A 20,515-nucleotide genomic window follows, 5' to 3' on the forward strand; every position below is an offset into this window, starting at 1 on the left:
ATGCATTTAAGGCTTAAAGACCTTTCCTGAATGTGAAAACTGTCTGAGAATTTATAATAATCTTCAGCCTTTAAGCTTCTCATAAAATCTAAGTAATTAAACTGATATAATTTCTTAGAGGCAGGAGAAACATTAGGGTGTGAGAATCATCTACTAGCACAGCTCATCAGCAATAACATGCAGAAAGAGCTTCTGCCCCACTGTGATTTACTGGGATAATAAGACTGGCTTATTAGACTTTTAATGATGTCTTATCTTTCATGTTTTTAATTGCAGATCCTTGGGATGTTTTCTTTTGTGTTTGAAATTAATGTTACTATTCTCCACACTAATATTGCCTTGGTTAAAATGACAGTAAACTTTGAAAAAAATATAGGTGCCATGAAGGCTTGCATTTGAGCTACAGACATTACTTTAACCCATTCTAGTGTGTCAAGCAACATTGCTTTTTGGAAATTACAATATTTACATTCGCCCTATGTTCCTTAAAATTATATACCAGTAAAATTCATTATTTCATTCAATCATCCTACTTTATCAACATCATAAATCAAGACACGATTAACTCTCTAGTAAAAGAAAAAGAGAGCTAAACAAGAACCAATCAATGTCCTGTGTTCTGTTCCATGGACCAACGGTGCCTTTTATGAACAGAAAGTATGTAAGAACTTACATACTCCAGGTCCTTCTATCTTTTCCCCAGTTTTGCACAAGACTCCCTACACTGCACCCAATTTGGGCTGTGAGTCTCATCATCTGTTTGGATCCGCTACTGTGTGGAGCCTCTCAGAGGGCAGTTATGCTAGTCTCCTGTCTGTGAGCATAGCAGAGTATTATTAATACTGTCAGGGCTTGGCTCTCTCCCATGGGGTCTCAGGTTGGGACAGACATTGGTTGAGCATTTTCTCAATACCTGTTTTATTCTTGTCCCTTCACATCTTGAAGTCAGGGTAAATTTTGGATCAAAGTTTTTGTAGGTGAGTTGGTGTTGCCCTCCCTCCACTAGCAGCCCTGGCTAATTATTGTCCTCTTCAGCCGCTATGACCCTCCGCTACTTGGAGTCTCAGTTAGAGTCACCCCATTACTTCCTGAAGCCTAGTCTGTTGTAGGTCTCTACCTTGTCACAAAAATGCCTCTGTTCACAATTCCTCTTCTCTTCGCAGGTCCTCTGTCCTCCTGTCTCCACTCTCCCCAGGTCTGATCTCCATCAGAACCAACTAATCAGGGACCAGAGGGGCTTTCAGAAAGACTGGAGTACCAACCAAAGACTTATGTGTGTACTGTACTTAGGCCTCCTATACAGATATAGCCGATGGACAGCTTAAACTTCACACGGCTAGTAAGGAGAGCAGAGGCTCTCCCTGACATGGACTCTGTTGCCTGCTTTTTGATCACTTTCCCCAGTGGGACTGCCTCACCAGGCCACAGGGGAGGAGGACATGATGAGTCCTGATGCAATTTGGTATGCTGGAGTGGCGAGAGTGGTGGGGGCTCCCATTTCCTGAGGGGTAGGGAAAAGGGGATACAGGGAAGAGGGAAGAGGGAAGAAGGGTAGGACCAGGAGGAGGGGTGAGAATGGGATCTGGTAGGGATGTAGTTGAATGTAAATGAATAAATTAATTAATGTAAGAATCATTTATCGGAGAGACTCCAGGATGGCGGCGAGCAGAGCGCACCTTTTCGGAGAGGCAGAAGACATGAATCTCCGGAATTGGTAAGTGGAGAGTCAATCGAAGCTAGAATTTGGACTTTTGGGCTTTCTAAAGGAGAGGGGCCACCACAGAAGTGTGGAGTGCTAGTAGATTTAGATCGGGCGCGGACTTCTCTGGGAAGGAAATAGGGCGCTTCCCTTGTCTGGGCCTCCCGCGGGGAAACCCGCACACAGCACCAGGCAGCTGAGCACAAAGCTCACATTCGGGAGATCAAGGCAGCAGAGACAGTGCTCCAGGACCCTTACAGCTGCGGGCTGCTGTAACCACCCATTGAACAACAGTCCCCTCCTTGGACACACTTCCCACTCAGGGCCCTCCGGACCCGCAGAGCATGCCCTCCCCAATCCCGCCTATGTGATCCCGAGCTAGACCGCAGCAGGAAGTGCAGTGGAGCGCACGTCCCAAGCGGCCAGAGCACAGTAACCCCAGAAACCTTCTCACAGGAGGAGCTCAGGCCCAATCACAGAGCTCCAACCACTGAGCGCTAACCACAGAGACTCAGATCCACAATACAATTCTTCCAGGATACCATAGCCGCAAAGCTCAGTGTCTGGGACCCAAGACGGTTGGAGGCAGGGAGGCAGGGCTCCAGACCCCGCAGCCGCATCGGAGAGTAGTAACGACCTGCTGAACGCCACCACTGAGAGGAGAACACACGCCACCCTGGGCCCTCTCGCCAAGCTCTTGACCCGCGGAACACCCCCTCCCACTACCACCACCACCCGGCTCTGCAGGAGTGCATGCACCACCGAAACCCCACCCTGCCAGAGCATAAGCCTAATACAGTGCTAGCCACAGAGACTCAGATCCACAGTACAACCCTTCCCAGGCCCCAAGTCGGCAAGTGGCAGCACAGAATACACAGGGCTGCCCAGCCAGTGATTGTATGGGCCATCCAACCCCTCAGTGGCAGAAAACCAGCTGAATAGACACCAAAGACCAGCAGACTGGTAAAATCAATACTCGCGCGCATTCTTCAACAGTGCTTGCGATCCCTTAGCGCCAGCGATCCAAAACTTCAGTGCCTGCAGGGCACCCCTCTCACACACTGAAGGCCTCTTCATTCACCAACACCCTGTCCCTTAGGACACACCCACAAGCACACGCTCAAACACACGCTACCCCGCATTTGTCCTGCGCATGCGAACTTTCCTTCTACAGGTATAGCTGAATAACCAACGCACACACTGAAACCATTAGACCTCACCCATTTTCTTGAAGAATTCTCCAGATACCAGAGAAAAACCAGTCTGACCTGCAGAATCCAGGAACAGACAGGGAACACTACGGATAACCAAATGGCCAGAGGTCTGCGAAAGAACACAACCAACGCAAATCAAGATATCATGGCTTCACCGGCAACCTCCAAAATTATTGAACACTCCAACTCCGCGGAAACACAAGAAAATGATTTTAAAGCTATGATTATCCAGTTAATTGAGGCACATAAAGAGGAAACCAACAAATCTCTCAGAGAAATAGTCATAGAGATTCAAACAGTTAAAGAGAATACAAAAAAATCCCTTAAAGATTTGGCCTCCCAAATAGAAACAAAGAAAAACGAAGCGAACGAAGAAGCTCTTAAAGAAACACATACAAATATAGCCAAACAATTGGAGGCAGAAGCAGAGGCACCAAGAGAGGAAACAAACAAGAAAATAGAGACCATCTTGGAGACACAGGAATCCACACTCAAACAGATAAAGGAAATGTTGCAAGACATGAAAACAGAATTAGAATCAATAAAGAAAACACAAACTGAGAAAACCCTGGAACTGAAGAACTTAGAGAAAAGAGAAGGAATCACAAAGGTAAGCATCACTAATAGAATACAAGAGATGGAAGAGAGAATCTCGGGTACTGAAGATACACTCACAGAAATTGATACTTCTCTCAAAGCAAAAATAAAATCAGAAAAATCCCAAACACAAACCATCCAAGAAATCAAGGACGCCATGAAAAGGCAACATCTAAGTAACATAATGGCCCAACTGAAAACACTAGAAAATAAAGAAGCAGATATACCCAAGAGGAGCAGAAGGCTGGAAATAATCAAACTCAGGGCTGAAATCAATCAATTAGAAACAAATGAAACTATTCAAAGAATCAATGAAACCAAGAGCTGGTTCTTTGAGAAAATCAACAAGATAGACAAACCCTTAGCCAAACTAACTAAAAAGCAGAGAGAAGCTATCCAAATCAACAAAATCAGAAATGAAAAGGGGGACATAACTACAGACACTGAAGCAATCCAAAAAATCATTAGGTCATACTACAAAAGCCTATACGCCACAAAATTTGAAAATCTAAACGAAATGGACAATTTTCTTGATAGATTCCATCTACCAACATTAAGTCAAGATCAGGTAGAAAGACTGAATAACCCTATATCCCCCAAGGAAATTGAAGCAGACATTCACAGTCTCCCCTCCAAGAAAAGCCCTGGGCCCGATGGTTTCAGTGCAGAATTCTACCAGACCTTCAAAGAAGTGCTAATACCAATTCTCCTCAAACTATTCCACAAAATAGAAACAGAAGGAACACTACCAAACTCATTCTATGAAGCGACAGTCACCCTGATACCCAAACCACACAAGGACCCAACAAAAGAGAACTTCAGACCTATCTCTCTTATGAATATTGATGCAAAAATACTCAATAAAATACTTGCAAACCGAATCCAAGAACACATCAAAGATATCATCCACCATGACCAAGTAGGCTTCATCCCAGGCATGCAAGGGTGGTTCAACATATGGAAATCCATCAATGTAATCCACCACATAAACAAACTGAAGGAGAAAAACCACATGATCATCTCCTTGGACACCGAAAAAGCATTTGACAAAGTCCAACACCCATTCATGTTTAAAGTCTTGGAGAGATCAGGGATACAAGGCACATACTTAAACATAGTAAAGGCAATATACAGCAAGCCTACAGCCAACATCAAACTCAATGGAGAGAAACTTAAATCAATCCCACTGAAATCAGGGACAAGACAAGGCTGCCCACTCTCTCCATACCTCTTCAACATAGTACTTGAAGTCCTAGCCAGAGCAATAAGACAACTAAAGGAGATCAAGGGGTTACAAATCGGAAAGGAAGAGGTCAAAGTGTCACTATTCGCAGATGATACGATAGTATACATAAGTGACCCCAAAAATTCAACCAGAGAACTCCTTCAGCTGATAAACACCTTTAGCAAAGTGGCAGGGTACAAAATCAACTCAAAAAAATCAGAAGCCCTCCTGTACACAAAAGACAAAAGGGCTGAGAAAGAAATTAGGGAAACAACACCCTTCACAATAGCCACTAATAACATAAAGTACCTTGGGGTGACTCTAACCAAGCAAGTGAAAGACCTGTTTGAGAAAAACTTCAAGACTCTGAAGAAAGAAATTGAAGAAGATATCAGAAGATGGAAAGATCTCCCGTGCTCATGGATTGGTAGGATTAACATTGTGAAAATGGCCATTCTGCCAAAAGCAATCTATAGATTCAACGCAATTCCCATCAAAATACCAACTCAATTCTTTTCAGACCTTGAAAAAAAGATTCTCAGCTTCATATGGAGAAACAAAAAACCCAGAATCTCCAAAACAACCCTGTACAACAACAGTTCATCTGGAGGTATCTCCATCCCTGATCTCAAGCTATACTACAGAAAATTAGTGATAAAAACCGCATGGTATTGGCATAGAAATAGAAAGGAGGATCAATGAAACCGAATAGAAGACCAAGAAATAAACCCATGTACCTATGAATACTCGATTTTTGACAAAGCAGCCAAAACCATTCAATGGAAAAAAGATAGCATCTTCAACAGATGGTGCTGGTCTAATTGGATGTCTACATGCAGAAAAATGAAAATAGACCCACATTTATCACCCTGCACAAAACTAAAGTCTAAGTGGATCAAAGATCTCAACATAACACCAGATACGCTACATCTGTTAGAAGAAAAAATGGGAAACATCCTAGAACTCATTGGCACAGGAGACAACTTCCTCAACAGAACTCCAACAGCACAGGCTTTAAGAGCAACAATCAATAAATGGGACCTCATGAAACTGAAAAGCTTCTGTAAAGCAAAGGACACCGTCATCAAAACAAAACGACTGCCCACAGATTGGGAAAGAATCTTCACCAACCCTTTATCTGACAGAGGGCTAATATCCAGTATATACAAAGAACTAAAGAAGCTGAAAAGCAACAAATCAAGTAATCCAATTAAAAAATGGGGAGCAGAGCTAAACAGAGAATTCTCTGTAGAGGAATACAGAATGGCAGAGAAACACTTAAATAAATGTTCAACATCATTAGCCATCAGGGAAATGCAAATCAAAAGAACCCTGAGATTTCACCTTACACCCATCAGAATGGCCAAGATGAAAAACTCAAGTGACAACACATGCTGGAGAGGTTGTGGAGAAAGGGGAACCCTCCTCCATTGCTGGTGGGAATGTAAACTGGTACAACCACTTTGGAAGTCAATCTGGAGCTTTCTCAGACAACTAGGAATAGTGCTTCCTCAAGACCCAGCTATACCACTGCTAGGCATATACCCAAAATTTGCTCAAGTACACAATAAGGACATCTGCTCAACCATGTTTGTAGCAGCTTTATTTGTAATAGCCAGAACCTGGAAACAACCCAGATGTCCATCAATGGAGGAATGGGTACAGAAATTGTGGTATTTTTACACAATGGAATACTACTCAGCAATCAAAAAGGAGGAAATCATGAAATTTGCAGGCAAATGGTGGGATCTAGAAAAGATCATTCTGAGTGAAGTATCCCAGAAGGAGAAAGACAAACATGGAATATACTCGCTTATATAGACCTAACAGATATGATAAACATAATGAAATCTATACACCTAAAGAAGATAATGAAGAAAGTGGACATGGGGTATGATGATCAATCCTCATTTAGAAAGACAAATGGGATATGCATTGTATGTATGACAGGAGTCTACTGCAGAAGGCATCTGAAAGACTCTACCTAGCAGTGTATCAAAGTAGATACTAAGACTCATAACCAAACCTTCAGCAGAGTGCAGGAAATCATACAAAAGAAGGGGAGTTTGATGTGGAAAGGATCGGAACTTCACAAGGACCAAACATATCTGGGCACAGGGTCTTTTCTGAGATGGACACTCAACCAAAGACCATAAGAGGATAAAACCTAGAACCTCTGCTCGGATGTGACCTGTGATAGCTCAGTAATCAATTGGCTTCCCATAGTAAGGGGAACAAGGACTATTTCTAACAGGAACTCAATGACTGGCTCTTTGACATCCCCACCTCCCAAGGGAGGAGCAGTACTGTTAGAGCACAGAGGAGGACTTTGCAGCCAGTCCTGAAAATACCTGACAAAACGTAGTCATATGAAAGGGGAGGAGGTCCTCCCCTATCAGTGGACTTGGAAAGGGGCAGGGAGGAGATGAGGGAGGGAGGGTGGGACTGAGGAGGGAAGGAGGGTACAGCTGGAATACAGAATTAACAAAATGTAACTAATGAGAAAAATAAAACTTAACAAAAAAAAAAAAGAATCATTTATCCTGCTCAAGAAGCCCAACAGGCATTAAAGTCTACCTCCATCACTTCTGAAATTTAACTCAGAGCCCAGGAAGCTATGAAATATGTATGTGTAAATATCTCCAGAGTTCATTTCTTCTTTGCCAGAAAATTCAAATCTTTCTGACTATCCTACACATAAAGCTCCAGAAATAACTTTCTTTTTTGCAATATATACTCAATTCTTATTCTAGTTGTGAACCAAAAGCAATAAAGTATAGTAGTAAATATAATTACTACCCTTATAAGACAGTTTATCCAGAGGTAAGGGCTTGTAACACTAAGTAATTCAATGGAAAGTATGTTTTCAAAGGTTCAACTATAAAACATACACCTGTATTTTTTGGTTCTGTTGCTCTCCTTGTGGAGCTCCTGTTCTCTCCAGGTCTTTCTATTTCTCCCTTCTTTCATAAGATTCCCTGAAAGAAGAGCAACAGACTTAGAAAAGAAGTGGGAAACAGTAAGATCTGGAGAGGACAGGAACTCCACAAGGAGAGCAACAGAACCAAAAAATCTGAGCACGGGGGTCTTTCCTGAGACTGATATTCCAACCAAGGACTATGCATGGAGATAACCTAAGACCCCTGCACAGATGTAGCCCATGGCAGTTCAGTATCCAAGGGGGTTCCATTGCAATAGGAACAGGGACTGTCTCTGACATGAACTGATTGGCCTGCTCTTTAATTACCTCCCCCTGAGGGGGAAGCAGCATTAACAGGACACAGAAGAAGACAATGCAGCCACAGCCACTCCTGATGAGACCTAATTGACTAGGATCAGAAGGAAGGAAAAGAAGTCCTCCCCTATCAGTGGCCTTGGGGAGGGTCATGCATGCAGAGGGTGGAGGAAGGAAGGGATTGGGACGGGAGGAGGGAGAGAACCACAGAGGGGATACAAAGTGAATAAAGTATAATTAATAAAGAAAAAAAAAGAGCAACAGAACCAAAAAATCTGGGCACAGGGTTCTTTTCTGAGACTGATAATCCACACAAGGACCATGCATGGAGATAAATTAGAACCCCTGCACAGAAGTAGCCATGGCATCTCAGCATCCAAGAGGGTTCCCCAATAATAACAACAAGAACCATCTCTGACATGAACTCATGGGCTGGTTCTTTGATCACCTCCATCTGAGGGGGGAGTAGCCTTACCAGATCACAGAGGAAGACAAAGAAGTCAGTCCTGATTAAACCTGATAGACTAGGGTCAGATGGAAGGGGAGGAAGACCTGCCCTGTCATTGGATTGGGAGAGGGGCATAGGAGAAGAAGAGGAAGAGAGAGTAGGATTAGGAGGGGATGGGAGTGGAGGCTACAGCTGGGATACAAAGTGAATAAACTGTAATTAATTTAAAAAAAAAAACATACACCTAGTGTACCTCGTCTTCTTCCTTACTAGAAAATAACTTGGGGTAAGAGCCTGGGGAGGTGGTTTTCAGAATAGATTGCTTGCTTCACAAGCATGAATACAGAGTTATATTCCCAGCTGCCATGTAAGAATGTTGTTGAGTGTGCCTGTGATTCTCCCACTGAGGAAAAAGAGCTGGGAATCTCTTTAAAGATTGCTTGCCTATTCTAACTGAATTACCAAGCTGCAGAATCAATGAGAAATCCTGTGTCAAAAAATTGGGTGGATGGAAAGAAATACAAGAAGACACCCAATATCATCCTCTGGTCTCCATGGATACCCATAAACATATCCAAATAAATACATAAGCATGCACACACATCTGTGGAAGGGAAAAAATAACATAGGGCCTAAGATTCCACAAGCACCAATTTCTGGATAATTCCTTTTGTGTAGTTGATGCATTCCTGTAGAGCAATCACTGCCTCAAGAACTTGTCTTTTGCTAGGCAGTCACGGCTGTCTAACAGAACTTCTCCATATCAGCTTCTAATATTTCTGCCAATACTGAAATGTTAACTCTTGCTTCCAAAGGAAAAAGAGATGTATTAAATATTTGGGAAGCTAAATGAAAAAGACAGCACTTTGAATAGCCTCTTACTTTCAAAGGAACTCTCCAAATCAGATTAAGAGAGTATAGAAATGAATACTCTATATTCACACATAGTTTGGTGACAGTAAGAATGTTAGTAATGGTGGTAGAAGATAGGATATTATGAGTACATCTCAAAGAACTACTACTTAAAAGATTTCACTTTTTCAGTTACAAACAGATAAATAACACCAAGTTTTACCTTAAAAGAAAGGGACAAAAAAAAAAAACACACAGATGTAATTTATTTTAAAAAATAATGATCAGAGTTGAGTGGTTTACATAGGAATTATAGGACAGCCGGAGCTACAAAGTGAGACCCTGTCTCAAAGAAAACAAAACCTCAACATAACCACAACTGTTTATCTGTAAGAACCTATCCAGGTTCAATTTGAATTATACCACTAAATGTCCACTCATTTGATTCCTCCCATTAAGTTAGGCCCAAGACTGCATAACTTTTTTTTTCCTCTGTAAGTTTCTATTATATATTTTTTCTTTTTTTTATTTATTAATTACACTTTATTCACTTTGTATCCCCCCCCCCCCGTGGTTCCCTCCCTCCACCCTCTGCATGCGAGCCCCTCTCCAAGTCCACTGATAGGGGAGGACTTCTTTTCCTTCCTTCTGATCCTAGTCAATTAGGTCTCATCAGGTGTGCCTGCATTGTCTTCTTCTGTGTCCTGTTAATGCTGCTTCCCCCTCAGGGGGAGGTAATTAAAGAGCAGGCCAATCAGTTCATGTCAGAGACAGTCCCTGTTCCTATTACAATGGAACCCACTTGAATACTGAACTGCAAGGAAATAGAAGCTGTCATCAAAGTCTACCATACAAAAAAAGACTGTATAACTATAAGGATCAAGAAGATCTGCCATATTTGGAGAGGTGAGGCTCTACCATAATTAGAAAAACATCAAATATTTTCCAATAACCGGCAAGACATTAATGACCTCAATCATCAAATCAAAAAACAGACCAAAAGAGTGGATTAGAAAGCAGGCTCCTCATCCTGTTGCCTGTAATACAACTTCACAATTCAAGATGGAAAAAGTTATTCAAGCAAATGACACTAAAAGCAGGCATAAGCATCCGTATGAACTCAAAGTTAAGAAGAAAAAGAAGAGCAGTTCACTTTAGTAACAGTCCATCAGGAGTGTATAACAGTTCTAAGAAGCCCAAGAAACTTTTCTCTAACATAGATCATACCTGAAAGAACTACTGCCCTTCACTTGATCACATGAATTAAAATTAGAAATTCAAGAAAAATTACAGAACACAAAGTCACAGAGGCAAAAACAATACATCTCCAAGTATCAAACTGTTCATTGTGAATTCAGGAAGCAAATGTAAAAATGCAACAAAATGAGCAACACATAAAACACTTTTATATAAAAGAAATTGTCAGACATAACAAAATTGGTTTTAAGAAGAATATGTACAGCAACAAATCTCTGAAACATTAGTGAAATATAAATACTTATCTTAATGATGTATTTTTAAGGTCTTAGAAAAATAAGAACAAGCCAAACTGAAAATAAATAGAAAGAAATCATAATCAAGGCAGAAACTGAGAAGAAATGAAGATAATAGATATACAACAATGACAAAAAAACTGACAAAAGAACAACAAAAAAGCCCAATTAATAAAATTAAAGGTGAAAAGGAAGACATTACAACTAATACTAATGAAAGTAGGATGATCACATATTTCTCAAAATATTGGAAAATCTAAAAGAAATAGGTTAAATTTATATGAACAAAATTGAACCAAAATTCATGAACAATTAAAACACAAGACTGAATTAGTAGTAAATAAATCTTCCAAATAAAGAAATGCTAAGGCTCAGTCAGATACAGTGCTGTATTCTACCACACCTTTAAAAAACTAACAGTGCTCCTCAAACTTTTATACAAAACTGAAATGAAATAAATACTCAAAATTCTTTGTGAATCCAATATTATTTTGATATCAAAATCAAGCAAAGAGACAACAACTACAAAAAAGAAAATTATAGGCCAATCATACTAACACATGGAAAACTTACCAATAAGTACTAGAAAACTGTACACAAGCACATATCAAAGGTATTACCCAGCAGTCAAGGTATTCAATGATGTTTCAACATACACAAACTAACATAAGGGAACTATGCTCAGGAACAGAAAGCACATGATGTGAACAACACATACAGAAAAGGCCTGCAATAAACTACCTTTATAGTAAAAACACTAAAAAACTAAGAATAGAAAAAAGTCAGCTCAACAAAGCAATTACCATACATGGTAACTATACAGCCAACATTATACTAAATAGAAAATCTGAAAGTAGAAAGTTATGTCCTCTAAAATCTGGAACAGGACAAACACACACACTTTCTCAGATCTTACTCAATGATCAAAGTCTTAGCCTGAGCAATAAAATCAAAAGAAAATGGAATCAGAAATGAATAAAAACAATCATATTGTCCTTATTTGCCACAATACCATTCCACAAAAAAAGAAATTTTATAAGTTCTACAGACAAGTCTCAGAACAGATAACCATTTTCAGTAGGGTAGCAGGATATAAAATCAACAAAATCTCAATTTATAAAATAAGAGAGAGAGGGAAAATAAAGGAGAAATATTAATCAACCACCTAGAAATAAGGTCACAGACCTCAAAAATGAAATTTTAAGACAATATAGAAATAAACTGCGACAACACCAAAAGATGCAAATTCCTCAACCTGTAGACATCTCAGCCATGCTCCTGTATTTGCTGAATTAACAATGTGAAATGTCTATATTACTGAAAGCAATCAACACATTAATGTAATTCCTATAAAAATTCCAATGACACAATTCACAGAAAGAAAACAATGTTAAGAACCGTATGCTAACAAAAAGTACTTTAGAGAACCAAATAAGTTCTATGCACAAAGATCAATGCCAGATGTATCACAATACTTGATCTTAAAGAATACTACACAGCCAAAGTAACAAAAACAGCAGCATAGATCAAAAAAGGTAGAGCATATTAACTGACCATTAATAAAGATGCCAACAAAATAGACCAGAGAAAAAAGACTCTCTACTGCTGGTACTGGGAAAAAAAATCAACATGGAGAAGAAATGAGACAATTAAACCTGGATTAAATATCTTAATTTATGGCAGGACACTGTAAATATCAGTGAAACAACAAACAAACACAAATAAACAAAAACAAACTGGAGACCATACTTCAAGACCTGAATATGTGCAAGACCTTTCTGAAATAAACTCCAGAAAATAATACCCACAAGTTAACCAAGGAAATCTATTAAATTTTTAAAAGAAGAAATTATTAAATAAATGGCATAAAGATTATGGAAGGAACTTCTGTCAAGTATGCATTAGTGATATATTGAATACATGAAGAGTTCAAAAAAGTAAAAACAAAATCCAATCATAAATATACAAGGGAAAGTCAGTTAACTGCCTATAACATTAAAAAGTATTTAACATCCTTGCCCATGAAGGGAAATACAAATTAAAACTACACTAATACTCCCCCCATAGCCCAGTCAGAATGGCTATCATTAAGAAAATAAAAACTGCCCAGGCATAGTGACACACACACACATTTAATCCCAGCACCTGGAAGGCAGAGGCAGAGGCACATGGATCAAAGTTTGCAGTCAACATGGTCTACAAAGCAAGTCTAGGGCTACACATAGAAACCCTGCCAAAAGAAAAAAAAAGAAAAAAAGGAAGGGAAAGGGAAAGGAAGAAGTAAATCTTTACAAAATAAAGCAAAAAGAAATGTTCAAATTAAAAAACAAAACAAACAAACCAAACCCTCCACCCCCCAAAAAACAAACAAACAAACAAACAAAACCTAATCCCAGTCTGATCCATCTGGAGCAAAGCCAGCATTAGTGAGCTGCACTCTGTCCCCATCTGGGCCACAGCTCTGCCTGCCTTCCTGAGTAAGACTGGGGGTCCCAGGAACATCCAGGTTAGACCCCTTTCTGTCCCACCTCCTGCCTGCCGGGTGGGCACAGCCAGCAGTGGTGAGCTGCCTACTAGATCCTGAGCTCCACCATCCAGGCCATGAAGCTGCCTGCCTCCCCTAGGAGTCCTGCTGGCATTAGGAATCTCCATATGGCCAGCTGGCACCAGGGTCACCCAGATGGCTAAAGGCTAGCATAAGAACAGAATCAACAAGAACCAGGACAAAATGGGCCCATCAGAGCCCATCTACTCTAATACAGTAAACCCTGAATATCCCAACACAGCGAACCACAAGAAGATCACCTAAAATCCACTTAAAAGATATTAGAGGCCTTTAAAGAGAAAATTAAATAAACCTCTTAAAAAATACAGGACAACACAACTGAACAGGTGAAGGAAATGAATATAGCTATTCTAGAAATTAAAAAAAAAAAAAGAAAGAAAAACCTGAAAGATTTCTGGAGATAGGAAAACCTAGAGAAGAGAACAGAAACTAAAGACATAAGCATCATCGACAGAACACAAGAAATGGAGGAGAGAATCTCAAGCATAGAAGATACTATCAAAGAAATCAACACATCAGTCAAAGAAAATGTTAAATCTAAAAACACCCTGATACAAAACACCCAAGAAATCTGGGTCACCATGAAAAGACCACACCTAAGAAGAACAGGAATGAAAAGAAGATTCCCAGCTCTAAGGACCAGAAAATATTTTCAACAAACTCAGAAGAAAATTTCCCCAACCTAAAGAAAGATATGCCTGTAAGAATACAAGAAGCTTAGAGAACAGAAAATAACCTGGATCAGAAAGGAAAACCCTTCCACCATATAATAATCAAAACAGTAAATGTGCAGAACAAGGAGACTATTAAGGAAAAATGCCAGTAACATACAAAGGCAGACCTCTCTAGCCTGACTGCTCTGGTTATCTAAGATAATACTGAAAACAGATGGCAGGAGCCAGCATCCACTCCTAGCACTGGCATCAATGGAGAAGCTGGTAAATTTTCACCACTGTGTACCAGGTAAACTCTGGTTATATAAAATACTTGTTATGCTGAGGGACATCCTTCATAAGTTTTGAGATTATATAATAAGAAAATATTAAATTTGTTGAGTCTTTCTTCATCTACAAAAATAATCACAGAAGTGTGAGCCTTTATTCTGTTACTGTTACACATCAATATCACTGATTTGCATAAAATGAAACATATTGCACCAAGTGATAAATCTTTGTTAACTATGGCCTAACTCCATCCTTTCTTCTTGTTCTTTTTCTTTTATTTTCTCTTCTGTTACTTTCTTTTTATGGTTAGTTTTATTTTCTTATTTATTTTTTAATTTATTCACTTTGTATCCCAGCTGTTGCCCCCTCCCTTGCCCCCTTACTCTTCTCCTCCCATGCCCCTCCCCCAGTCAACTGATAAAGGAGGTCCTCTTCCCCTTCTTTCTGACTCTAGCCTATCAGGTCTCATCAGGAGTGTCTTTACTGTCTTCCTCTGTGGTCTGGTGAGGCTGCTCCCTCCATGCACACACCCTTCAGGGGGAGGTGATCAAAGAACCAGCCACTGAGTTCATATCTGAGATAGCCCCTGTTCCCCTTTAGGGAACCCACTTGGACACTGAGCTGCCATGGGCTACATCTGTGCAGGGGTTCTAGGTTATCTCTATGCATGGTCCTTGGTTGGAGTATCAGTTTCAGAAAAGAGCTGTTGATCCAGATTTTTGGGTTCTGTTGCTCTTCTTGTGGAGCTCCTGTCCCCTCCAGGTCTTTCTATCTCCCCCTTCTTTCATAACATTACCTGCACTCTGACCAAAGTTTGGCTGTCAGTCTCAGCATCTGCTTTAATACCTGCTGGAATTTAACCTTGTACAACCACTTTGGAAATCAATCTGGCACTTTCTCAGAAAATTAGGAATAGTGCTACCTCAAGATCCAGCAATATCACTCTTGGCATATACCCCAAAGATGTTCCACAATTCAGTAAGGGCATTTGCTCAACTATGTTCACAGATGCTTTATTCATAATAGCCAGAATCTGGAAACAACCCAGATGCCCCTCAATGGAGGAATGGATACAGAAATTGTGGTACATTTACACAATGGAATACTACTCAGCAATTAAAAACAAGGAAATCAAGAAATTTACAGGCAAATGGATGGAACTAGAAAAGATCGTCCTGAGTGAGGTATCCCAGAAGCAGAAAGACACACATGGTATATGCTCACTTATTAAGTGGATATCAGACATATAATATAGTATAAACATACTAAAAATCTGTATGCCTAAAGAAGCTAAGCAAGGAGGAGGACCCTGGGTAAGACGATCAATACTCATTCAGAAAGGCAAATCGGATAGACATAGAGAGAAGGAGTAAATAGGGAACAGGACAGAAGCCTACCAGAGAGAGCCTCTGAAAGACTCTGCCCAGCAGTGTATTGAAACAGATGTTGAGATTCATAGCCAAAGTTTTTCTTGTTCTTACACTAGGTGCTAGGTTGCTCATCTGAAAGCTCTGGTTTTCTCAGGACTGGATGCAAGCTCCTTCTTGAAAGGGTTCTGCTATGCTGCAAACATTTGACTATGCTGTACTGACTTTTTTAAGTTAAAATATAATTACAATACACATACACACATACTCAATTCTTTCCCCAATCTTTTGAGTTGACATTTTTCACTTTTAAATCTCCATTTGAATTTCTTTGGTCACTAATTATTTAGAAGTATGTTGATTTCCATATATTTATAAATTTTCTGATTGTTCCTATTACTGATGGCTACTGTCACACCAATGTGGTCAGAAAACTTATTTCATATGACTTCACTATTATTTTGTTAAGACTCAACTTTGTGTCCTAACATACAATCTATCTGAAAGAACATTTTCTGTGTGCTTGGGAACAATCTGTATTTTACTGAAGTTGTGAAGTATTTTCTGCTTAAGCCTCTTAGGTTCTTTTGTTCTATAGTGTTCTTCGTATCAGCTGTTCCCTTAATTTTCTTGGGAATAGTTGCTCTCTCCATTGTGAAAGCAGGGAGCTGAAATCCCCCACCGATGGCTGTCTATTTCCTTCACTACTTCCACTGCTTCTTTTACTGAGATCTTCCAATGCGGTGTACATATTACACAAGTGTTGATGCATTTGCTCATTTTTATTATATAATACACATCTTTCTTTTGGATTTTATACTGTAAGTACAGCTCTCATTTGATTACCATTTATGATATAGAACCTTTTTAGTCTTTTGCTTTTAACCTACATGCATCCTTAAAGCCAAAGGCATAGACTTCTCATCTGCATTTAATCATTACATAATAATAATGTAATCAGTTTCTTTCTTTACATTTTAAATTCCATTTGCCTTCCAGCCACCTTAGCTTTGTGTTTAATATTTGAAGAATTTGGCTCCAAGACAAGCCTATGTGTTCATCTTTCAAGGTTGAGATAGGTAATTAAAAGGGCTCATAGCAGAGAAGGGTAGCGTGCCCTTCCGACTTGGTATGCAGTTAGTCCATCATAGTTTTTTAGAAAGTTGTAATCAGGGATTCAAGGATGCCAATACAGAATCCCTGGTTGATTCAAGGTCCTGAAATAAGGCATTTATCAGTTCCAATGGAACATTATTAGAAGACCTGGCTGAGCAGACCTCATCTGAATAACTTTCTCTACTCTCACATAGGACTTTCTCACTACTATACCTTGCCTAACCAACTAAACCCCAAAATTCATTTGTTTTTTGAAAGGCTCCTCCAAAACAAAATAAATTCTTTGCTGGGCATGGAAGTCACATGACCTTTGCCCAGTGTTATTCTGTGGCGGGAAACATCCTGGTGCTACATCTGCTTTCTTCATTATCTGGTGTTCACACTGGCTCACTCAGTGAGTAAAGGCTGCTACATAGTTCTGCTACCTGTCTTAATTGATCTAGAAACTCAACAAATTAGCAAGTGAACATGTTAGTTACTGAGCAGGATGCAGTTCATGGAGAGTAAAAACATTCTCAGGAATGCTACTGAAACTATGAATTCTTCTGAGGGGCTCATAGGCACTTTAGAAACTGGTCATAGGGACTCAAAGCACACCACACCAGCAATATTAGCAGGCCTTGGGTAGTGTTTGTGGATTGTGTATACAAAATTTTAGGTCTGTCTTTCCTGCTAGCTCCACATTCTTAGTCAACTTTCAAAATATGCTATATGAGAAGCCTAGAAAATGAACTCTAAAAATGTTAGGAAACAACACAAGACGCTCTCATGGTCCTGCAAAAACAGGACCAAACAGACACTATACCCAAGGACCATCGGCCCTTAGAGGTCCCTTGATATGAACTTGTACCTACAATTTCCATGTGGGAAAATGTAAAACTCATGATGAAAAGGCTTAAGAGAACTTAGCAGTGGGATCAATTCCCTTTCAGAATGAAAGGTGCAATTTCATTCTGATGCTCTACAGGGTGAGCTGCTACAAATTTGTCCTTCAGAACATCCTAAGTGGGCACTTCTAAGACAACAACAGCAAAGGCTGGGACAACTCCACTCCTATAGTCTCTGGAAGACACTTAGGTCTGGCTTCATGATGCGGTGGTAGGTCAGGTAGATTTCAAGCATTCCTGCTTTGAAGATAGCCTGCCAAAAATGTGGCATCAGGTATTAACGAGGTCCTACACACAAACTCTACTTTGGTTCCAACCAATGGTGGGTATGGGGAAGACAACTGAATGGCCTGCCACCTCAGAACTGTTAGATCTTTTCCTACAGAAACAGACTGAAAGAAACTAGTCCCTTCTGGGTCCTGTCCTCAGTCTCCAAGCTAGAAGTTCTAGCCAGGAACATGCCTGTAGCTCTTCACTGGTTTAAGGACATTTCTTCTGTGAAAATCTCCATTTAGGCACAAAGCCAGCTAGCTACTTTCACTGCCACTTACTGCTCGTCAATTCAAGAATCCAGGGGGCTCCGAAGCAAGGAAAGAGAACACTAGAAAGAAGCTTAAGAAACAAGCTGAGCCTGAAGACCCCCTTTTCTTTTAGCTCTTCAGATTTCCTTACCCTCACATTATCTCTGCTCCCTTCTGATCCACACTAAATTCAATCCCATAAATAAAAAATTGCCAACACTCTGCGAATTACACATAATTCTGAATGTCTGTATTCCTTTACCATCAGCCCTTGACATTTCTTTGTACAGTCTACATTCCCTCCATTTTATAATGGTGTCACAGTGCGGAAATGGAGGTAGGCTTTTATTCCGTCTTAAGGAATCAGATCACCAATAAGCTCTACATATATAAATATGTGTCCTTTACCATACGCTTTGCAAACATTTTCAATTGGTCTGTGTAGTATGGATTACTTCTCAGGGCATCTTTTGAAGAGCAGGACGTTTCAACGTTAATAAAGGCAATCCACCCTTTTCCACTTACGTATTCACTCATCTTACAGTACACAATTCTCTGTGCTCTTCTAGAAGTGTCAGTTAAGGTCTTGTAATGGACCCATAAGCCACTGAGTACATTCCACAGATGTGAGTTCAGTTGCCTGACTTATTATTTGTACTTGGGTATTTTCCAGTATTACTTGTGCCAGCCTGTACTTTTTGTTTTTATTAACACCTGTGTTCAAAAGTGAACCGAACATGTGTGGAATGTGTGGAATGTTTCAGTTCCCAGCTTTCTGATACAATGATCTAGCTATCAAGCTACAGGCTAATTACAATTCTAATTATAACAGCTTTACAGTAAGTAAAAAAAATCAGCTAATGTAAGGCCTTTGACTTTTTTTTTCTTTAAAAAACAACAACAACAACAACAACAACAACAAAAAACCTACCTCAATATTCTAAATTCTTGGCTTTTTTATATGAACTTTAGAACCAGTTTCTGGATTTCTTCTAAAAGAAAAAAGCCCTCTAGGAATGTAACTATCATTTAAATAGGAAGGAAATATGAAACATAATATTAATCTTATGCTCTTGAATACATGTACCTCCACTTAAGTCTCTTTTTATGTATGTATATAGCACTAAGGGCCTTTATATTGTTCTTCCTGTGGCAGTATCCAGGCCAGTTTGCTACTGCATTGTTAGATCCAGTCTGGCAATCTCTGCCTCTTAATTATATACTAAACCTGTTTGCACATAATGTAATAGATGTAACAGATACACTGATGTGATGAACTTATGTCTCTCATTATTTGTATGTCACGTGGCTTTCTCCCTATATTCCTTTCATATCTGTTTCTGTTCTAATTACATGATTAGTTTCCACTTTAACCCTTGACAACTTATATTTCTACCTATATCCTCAGGTTTTTCCCCTACTGTTCCTCTGAAGATATAACATAGTTCTTCAACTAATCCCCTCCAATTTAAATGTGACACTGAAAAACTTGTCATAGTAACTGTCTAGCCAAAACCAAGTTGGCCTTTATATGGTATTCCTAGCATTTACAGATATACACATATGTAATAAGCCATACAGTCCATTAAAGCACTGTTACAAATTTTACTTTCCTTTCCTATCATATATTTGAAATTAACTGAAGTGAAAAATTAATAATCCTTCATATATTAGGAAATATTTTTTTTTATTTTCTAGTAATAGCTTAAGACTATTTCTGTGACATAGATTCTGTGCCTCTATAATGTATTTTTTAAACTGGAGAGGTTTTTTTTTAAGACATATTTTTGCATTTTTATATAAGTGATTCATCTGCTCATACATATACACACCAGGAGAGGGCATCAGATCCCACGCGACAACACTTAGAGACTGCAGTTATAAATGGTTGTTAGCATATAATGAAGGGTACTGGGAACTGAAATCAGGATCTCTAGAGGGCAGCCAGCGCTACTTACCCTCTGAGCCATCTCTCCATCCCTATAACCTATACTTTAACACTAATATTTTAATTAATTCAAGTATTAACTAGTAATCATATCACTTTTAAGGTATTTCATGTTTTATTTCACTTCCACTAATTCTTAATGTTTTTCATTTACTCTTTCAGGGGAACAGAGTGTCAATGTAAGTGGAGGTATGAGGACAACTTGGAGTTGGCATTCTCATTCTAGTGTATGGATGCTGAAGGTTAAATTCAGGTGGACTATCTCAGCAGAAAAAGCCATTACTCACTGAACCATTTTGCTGGCCCCTTTATTAGTTAACTATATATATATATATATTTAAAGCATAAATGATGTTAGCAACAGACAAAAACCCAACTTTGTAAAACATGAAGTAAGAACATG

The 20,515-nt window shown here is 39.4% G+C and overlaps 1 protein-coding gene across 1 annotated transcript in view; it reads right to left on the minus strand.

The window, feature by feature from the left end:
- Nucleotides 1-20,515, minus strand: part of Tusc3 (tumor suppressor candidate 3) — a 154,022-nt gene that overhangs the window by 63,509 nt on the left and 69,998 nt on the right. The gene's annotated exons all lie outside the window — the stretch shown is intronic.

Source organism: Psammomys obesus, unplaced genomic scaffold (assembly GCF_907164565.1).
Source record: "Psammomys obesus unplaced genomic scaffold, mPsaObe1.curated_primary_1811, whole genome shotgun sequence".
NCBI classification, from domain to species: Eukaryota; Metazoa; Chordata; class Mammalia; order Rodentia; family Muridae; genus Psammomys; species Psammomys obesus.